An 8325-nucleotide genomic window follows, 5' to 3' on the forward strand; every position below is an offset into this window, starting at 1 on the left:
ACAAATGATTGGTGGAAAATAAGGGGAAAAGATGGACCACGTGCCACTGGGCCAATCACAAGCGGGCATGTTATTTAATACATAGAGCTTCCGTGTTGTCAATGTTGAAGTATATAAACGGGAAGATGGGAGGAAGGATACAGTCTTTAACATTGAAAAAACGACGCGAAAGAACGAAGAGCAAAACATATCGGAGCTGCGTGGAAAGAAGGCAAGGAAAAATTAAAGGAAGTAAGCTTAATCAATATCCTCACAAACAGACAAATTGGAACACTTGTTTGATAAACGAATCAAAAAATATGTTTTTTATGAATATACACTCAAAACCTATTTCCGATGGAAGCCTTCTTTTTTTCCTGTCTTTTTTTCGAAAGGACTGAGAACCTTCAGCAATGTTATGCAACACATGCTGTCTTTTCGAGAAGGAAAATAAATATTAGCGAGATCGAGCTATAACACGGTCATTTGTGTGTCCATTCCATCCAATGTTCTTGCAAAAGAATACATGTGACTAAGCTGTGCAATACTGGAGTACTGCACTCACAACTTTTTTGTTCAAGCATTTGCCATAACCTGTGGCGAAAAACGACTAAATTTGGAACACCCGAAGCGCGCAAGAAAAAAATAGAAGACGCCAAGGAGTCACCATCTGGCACGCGCACCCATCGCCTCCCTCTGAAGTTTTGTGTTGCGCGTTCAGAATTTGCTGCCGCTAGATCGGTGTAACACGTGTGGTAATGAAAGCATGTGTGTGTGTGTGGAAAAGGATACGTTCTGGCCCAATTTTCAGTTATCAAAGGAGAAAAGCTTGCACGTTGCACCATATGACTTGTTTCTCCCCTTTGAGCAGTAGCGCTTTGAGCGAGGATTTTTCTTATAAAATCATGCTCGGCATTGTGCTTCAAATCATTGATTACAGACAATAGGCCGTATGAATAAAAACAAAATTCACCTTTACTTTACTTCATTCGAGCAGTCTAGCAGTGAGATTAAGTTTTTACTACGTCTGGTATGAAAAAAAGAAACAACAAAGTATTTACTTTTCGAAAATGGATGTTTAGCTGATTTCGTATGAATAAAACAGCATTCATCAAGTATTTACTTCGTTATTATCAAGTATGCTCATGAGCATACTTTGGATCTGAAAACACTATCATTCGTTTTGATGTCATATCCGATTTATGTTTCATGCTGCTATCTTGCGCTTGAAGCTAAACAAGTTAACGATCCGCATTAGGATTGGGCGATCTTGGATCGATTTTCAGAAGATCGATCTTTTCCATTTCGATTTCCGATTTTTTGGATCGATTCTTTGTACCCGGAAAAATCGTAAAGATCGATCTTTTTCCTTCGATTTTTTCGATCTAAGAGTTTTTTTTTTCAATGTACATCGTTTTTAATCTAACCACCTGATAAATTTTATGAACATAATGCTAACATTTGGATAGCTTTCGAGGATGTAAAATTATGTAAAAGTATGTTGCAGTCTTCGATGCTCTGTACGTGTGCCCGACACGGGATACCTCCTATTGGGATGCAGCTGACCATTAATCAGCAACGCCCCCCTAGTCTGTACCCCATATCTAGCGTGGTGCGTCTTTCTCGACTCGAGGAATCCAGGATAGAATGGTCACTAGCCGGCGCAATCATCAGCTCGTGTAGAGTTGTCATAAGCGGTACAACCTTTGGCTCTTGTTGAATGATCAGTGGACTGCACAACCTTTGGCCCGTGTATCTGTAAAGAGTGTGTGTATGTATTGCCGCGACTAAGTAAAAGTTTATGTTTAAAATTAGTGATAGTGGATATTTTTTTTTTTTATTTAAATCGTTTATTTTTACAGGCTCAGTTACATAGGTTTAAAGGAGCCGAACTCCTTACTTTATTGTTACTAGTATATATACATTTTTCCTTAATTCTAATGTTAATAATATAGGAAACCGATTACTCGCGGTCAACTCGAGTTTAGAAGGGTGACATATTTTCTTCAGGAAAAGGAGGGGATATGAGGATATGTTGACAATGATCACACTCACACTCTCAATCACACTCATCACACTCAATTCTTAAACCTATCTTATATCTAATGTGTATTTACATTTCATCTTATTCGTAAGAAGGGATCCGATCTCTCACAAAGGAAAAGGAAAAGCAAAAACTAAGGGTATAAGGACAATCACACACGAAGATCGATAGCTTTAAGGAATACATATATTTGGGACATGTAATCAAGGTCTAACCGAGCCAACACGTCTCTCACCGGCATCATGGGCTGCCTTCCTCGGGCCCGAAGGGTGACTACTAAATTCGATCTGGCGACAAGATACAGCTCGCACGACCAAACAACGTGCTCGATGTCGTGGTAACCTTGGCCACAAACACAAAGATTGTTGTCGGCAAGATTAATACGAAAGAGTAGCGCATCTAACGAACAGTGATTGGACATGAGTCGGGAGAAGGTGCGAATAAAGTCCCGACTCTAGTCCAGACTTTTGAACCATGGTTTGAGGCTAACCTTAGGGATAATCGAGTGGAGCCCTATAGTGGATATGATTGATATTTTTCTCTCCGATTTCCGGTTTTTCGGATCGATTCTTCCTACTTCAAATAAAATTGCGAAAGTCGATCTTTTCTTTGCTATCTTTCCTATTTTTTTGACCGTAAATTTGTTTCTTGTGAACATTGATTCTCACCAAAAACCACTTGACAAATTTTATAGGTTTTCTCATTACAAAACAAGTGGCAACAAGTTATATTTACACCATCACATTCACTAGGCTGAAAGTGAAAATTGTGACGCGATGCGATGGTGACATCAGGTTCAGCTGAAGCGTTCTTTTCTAGAACTGGGACTACTAGCAGGATTTCGGCTAAATGGCAGGGGTATGATACAATTGGATTCAACGGGATTAATTTCAGTAGAGTTCTGGATGAACATCAGTTGTTGAATTTCTGATAATAATTTTCAATAAATATATTTGATTAAATGATTCCATGACGGTTCAAGATGCTCTGGAAAATACGTTTTTTCTGGGCTTTCAAGTTTTTTTTTGTGACTTTCATTCTGAGAATCAAACTGAAATGCCTTTGATGTTTGAGTAGAAATGTGAAATGTTTATTTCATGTTTAAAGAAATGACTATATTTATATAGAACAAGTAAATAAATTGGAAAGAAGGTGTTCGATTTTTCAAAGATCGATTCAGCACAGATCGATTCTTTGGTACCGATTTAATCAGTGAATCGATCCCTGCGCCGTTTGAAAAATCGATCCATCAATATCGATCTTTTTCTAAAGATCGCCCAATCCTAATCCGCATTGATGGCACTGAGCTTCGTTTACTAGTTTAGGGGAGCGTAAAAAAATTGGTTGATTTTCAGGCGAAATGAACACGTTTTAAAAATTTAAATTATGAATGAAAAATAACCTTTCCGTACCAATTTGGCATTCTGTTTAAATGAAAAACACTTTTGTTTGCAGGTGGTGAAAAAATCTTGTACGAATATTGTTTTTGAAGACAACTTTATATTACAGTGAAAAGTTTCAGTAATGATGTTGGAAATGAATAGACAAAGGGTTAAATAAAAGTCGGAAAAAAGTGTTTTAAGTGATTAAATAACATGATGTGAACATTTTCATTCAAATTTGAAAACTGGCTTCGTGTCTTCTAATATGATAGGTATTACACTAACGAGATAGGGACCCAAACTATGGTCCCTAATTGAAAGTCGCCACCAGACGTCGACACTATTCCTTTTTCATCGCGAATTCACGCTTTGCCCAAAAAAAAACGTTTCGAAACGAAACCTAAACAATCAGTTGATAGATGTTTGACAAAGTAAAAACTATGTTCGAATTCGAAAATCAAATTAGTAAAGTAAACTTTTATTCATACGGATTCAAGTAAATACTAGGAAAGTTTACTTTACTTGGAAACGGGCAGAATAAGTAAATACTTTTTTTTATTCATACGACCTAATGTTTAGGGAATATAAAGGCAGAGAAGAGAAGTGGAACATGAGAGAAAAAAGTGGCAACGATTTGTGGCAAGAAAATGTAAATAGTGAAAAAATTGACAGATGATTTACGCTCCAAAAATTGAATATAATGTTAAGATGTCTCTAAAACGGTGGGAGACGTCATATATAAGGTGGGAGGTTCGTATATAATGTTATTAATGTTAGCATCATCATGATAAACACGGCGAAAGGGATAGAAATTACGAACTGAAAATTTAATAAAATATATAAATAGACGCTGAAAGTGCTGTGGACAAATATTATAATGCATTTTTATCGGTTTATGTATAATGTCGTTAATATTAGGCTGTCAAAAAAGTCCTGCGGTATTTTTTTTTAATTTTCATTTGTTCATAAAATTAGTTACAATCATCTGTTTTAAGTCAAAAATGCGCCGTTTTGTTCGATGACTTGTTCCCAACGAGATGCCAACTTCATAATACCCCTGTTATAGAAGCTCGCTTCCTTATTGGCAAAAAACTCGGATAGCCAATTTTCACAGGCCACTTTTGTGGCTAACTTCTGACTACCTAGCTCGTTTGCCATGGACAAAAACAGGTGGTAGTCACTTGGTGCAAGGTCCGGACTATACGGCGGATGCAAAAGAACCTCCCATCCGAGCTCCCGGAGCTTCTGGCGCGTCACCAAAGAAGTGTGTGGCCTGGCGTTGTCCTGATGGAAGACAATGCGGCCTCTGTTTATCAAAGATGGCCTCTTCTTCATAAGTGCTACCTTCAAGCGGTCCAGTTGTTGGCAGTACAGGTCCGAATTGAGCGTTTGGCCATAGGGATGCAGCTCATAATAGATTATTCCTTGACAATCCCACCAAACACACAGCAGAACCTTCCTGGCCGTTAATGAGGTCTTGGCCACCGTCTGAGCCGCTTCAGCGGGCTTCGACCACGACCGTTTGCGCTTTACGTTGTCGTAAGTGACCCACTTTTCATCGCCAGTCACCATCCGCTTCAGAAACGGGTCGATTTTGTTGCGATTCAGCAGCGATTCACATGCGTCGATACGGTCAAAGATGTTTTTTTGCGTCAACGTGTGTGGCACCCATACATCGAGCTTCTTTGTGAATCCAAGCTTCTTCAAATGGTTAATAACGGTTTGATGACTTATCCCCAGCTCTTGGCCGATGCTACGGCTGCTACTGCGCCGGTCTTTCTCGGCTAATTCAGCGATTTTGTCGCAATTTTCGACGACAGGCCTTCCGGAGCGTTGCGCATCTTCGACGACCTCTACACCAGAACGAAAACGTTGAAACCATCGTTGTGCGGTGGAAATGGAAACTGTATCGGGTCCATAAACTGCACAAATTTTATTTGCAGCTTGAGATGCATTTTTGCCTTTGTCATAGTAGTACTGTAAAATATGTCGGATTTTCTCTTTATTTTGCTCCATATTTGCGACACTATAACTCACGAACGACTTAACCAAACAAAACACTGTCAAGGACTATATTATAGCGCGCAAAAATACCTTTCCAACAAGCTATAGTATGACTCGATACAATGAATACGACTAGAACTACGCGCTTACAACGACACCTCGCGGAAATACCGCAGGACTTTTTTGACAGCCTAATATTTGCAATATGAAAAAAACCCATATGTATTGTAATCATAACTTTCCGTGCTATTCATAACAACATTTATGGTCGTATTCCACCAATGATGACAAATGTGTAATTTACGAATGAAGCTTTGCCATAGAAACTGGTCATTGAATAAAAAAAATAAAATGTGGTAAGAGCATTAGTTGAAATATTTTAAAGCATTCTCATCGAAATAAATTGAATGATACAATAATTATATGACTAGGTCATTACCTGTACACCTAAAAAACAACATAAAAATATGATTTCTGAATAAATTTCATTTTTTTCAGTTTCGAACAAGCCCCGTAAAAAGCCATTTTTTATTTTTTTAAATACCCTCTGCTGGTAGTGTGTCTAGAATTCACAAGGTAATGAAACGTTAACATCAATTAGTTTCTAGTAATGATCTTTTTAGTTGCCGGGGAAATTACCATCAAACTATATTTTTTTAGTGTTATATATATTCCATGCCAAACCGATATAGTGGTTCTAAGATTTTCGTGTACATTGGTAGTTTTGTTCCTTATCGCAAAATACAAGATCCCATTCCATTTTAGGGTGGTTCGAAAAATATAGTTTTTCTCCTTTTTTCCAAAAATAACTTTTTTCAAAAATTCATATCTTTTGAACTTCTAAACCGATTCAGATGATCGACATATCAAATTGACCAGTTAGCCTTTTTTTGAAAAAATTATACACTTGCAAAAAATTATTTTTTTTAAATTATTGATCGTATTTGTTCTTTACAGTTCATATTGTCCAAGGGCGCTCTATTTTTTTATATTTTTTCTCGAAAGCTGAGGATTTCTTAGATAACATATCCAAAAATGTGTTCTTCTTCGTTTTTAAATTATGATTTTTCAAATTGAACCGACTTTTGATCTACTGAACCGATTTAGATAATCGACATAGTTAATTGAAGTCTCACATTTGCAACAAAAAAAAGAGGAAAGAACACATCTCTGATTTTTTATGTGTTAAGTAAAAATCCTTAGATTTCAAGAAAAAATATAAAAAATATAGCGCCCCTGGTCCCGAAACCATGTAAACTATAAAAAACACATACAATTATTAATCACGAAAACAAAATTCATTTTTTTCGCAAGTGCAATATTTTTCCAAAAAATTCTACTTCATTGGCTTTAATTTGATATATCCATCATATCGGTTAACATTATAACTCAAAACAGAAAGAAGAATACATCTGATTTGAGTAAAAAATGTAAATGTGTAAAAAATCCTCAGTTTTCAAGAAAAAAAAATATAGAAAATTATAGCACCGTTGGTCCCGGAACCATGTAAACTATAAAAAATAGATACAATCAATAATTATGAAAACAAAATTCCAATTTCTTGCAAGTTTGATATTTTTCCAAAAAAGACTTGCTATTTAACTTCAATTTGATGTGTCGATCATCTAAATCGGCTTAGTGGTTCAAAAGTTATGAGTTTTTGATAAAAGTCATTTTTGGGAAAAGTGTAACAAATCGAATCACCCAAAAAAATAATACAGGTTCAATGTTTTACCATAACGAAAACAAGCTACCCATTTTCACGAAAATCTGAAAACCACTCTATCAGTTTGGCATGGAATGGCTGGAGTAATACTGCAATAGTTCAAAAATTTCAAAGATCGCGTTTTTCTTGCTGTTTTTCATGTCTTTTAGTGCGTCCATAATAATAATTAGGATTACTGCATTTGGGTTAATGCTAGAAAATATAAGTATCATTAACTTCCTTGAATAGTGGATGATATAATATATACAATCGAAGACTCTTTTTGTCGTTTATGAGTTTGGTTTTTTTAAGTTACTACTAGGCATGTTTGTGGATTAATAGAAAAATATGATATGTTGATCCTTGAAATAAGTTTGAAAGTTAAGAATTGGAAAAAATATAAAAAATTAATTCATGTGAATGGAGACGACTTTTTTGTACAGCACATGCCACTGGGACCTTTTGCTGATTAAGTAAGTAAGCTTTCTTCCAAAACGGCATTACTTTTCAACCATTGAGTCGATTTAAAAAATCGACATAAAAAATGAAATCTTATTCTTCTATGAATAAACTTCAATCGGTCATTCAAACAAGCTCAGAAATTAGATACTACAGAAAAACTATAATTATAAAGCTTAGAAAATTTGCCACTTAATTTTCCACAATTCGCTCTTTCACACCAAATTTCTATCTTGTCGCAATTTTAAACCTCTCAAATTGAATTGTCAAAATAATAGGTCAAAGAACGAAAAGCAGGAAAAATTAACAAATAATGGGGGGTAAATAATAAAGCAAAGGTAATCATGGATTATTAATAACCATCTCAAAAAATATTGAAAAAGACGTTTTTAATTTCTCTTTCAAATTTTGATAAAATTGCACTGAATAGTTAAAAAAAGGGTAATATTAATATTTGAATAACATATGTAATTATAAACATGTTTATATAAACCTTCCCATCTTATCATTCTTCATTAAAGACCTTGCGTCAAGACAGCTAGAAATCCATACACTCTCAAATCAAGTGTGCCTGAAAAAAATATATTCTTCATGTAAACAAGCGATGAAAATGTGGACACTTTTTAGTCAGTGAATTGTATGGAGTTCCACTGCTGTGATAAAGGGTTAGCGAATTGACGGTTTTGTGTCTTCGTGTGAGCCAAGATATAGTAGTATTACTACTAGGTGGGCCAATCGGGCAAAACCACTCT

Source organism: Toxorhynchites rutilus, chromosome 1, assembly GCF_029784135.1.
Source record: "Toxorhynchites rutilus septentrionalis strain SRP chromosome 1, ASM2978413v1, whole genome shotgun sequence".
NCBI classification, from domain to species: Eukaryota; Metazoa; Arthropoda; class Insecta; order Diptera; family Culicidae; genus Toxorhynchites; species Toxorhynchites rutilus.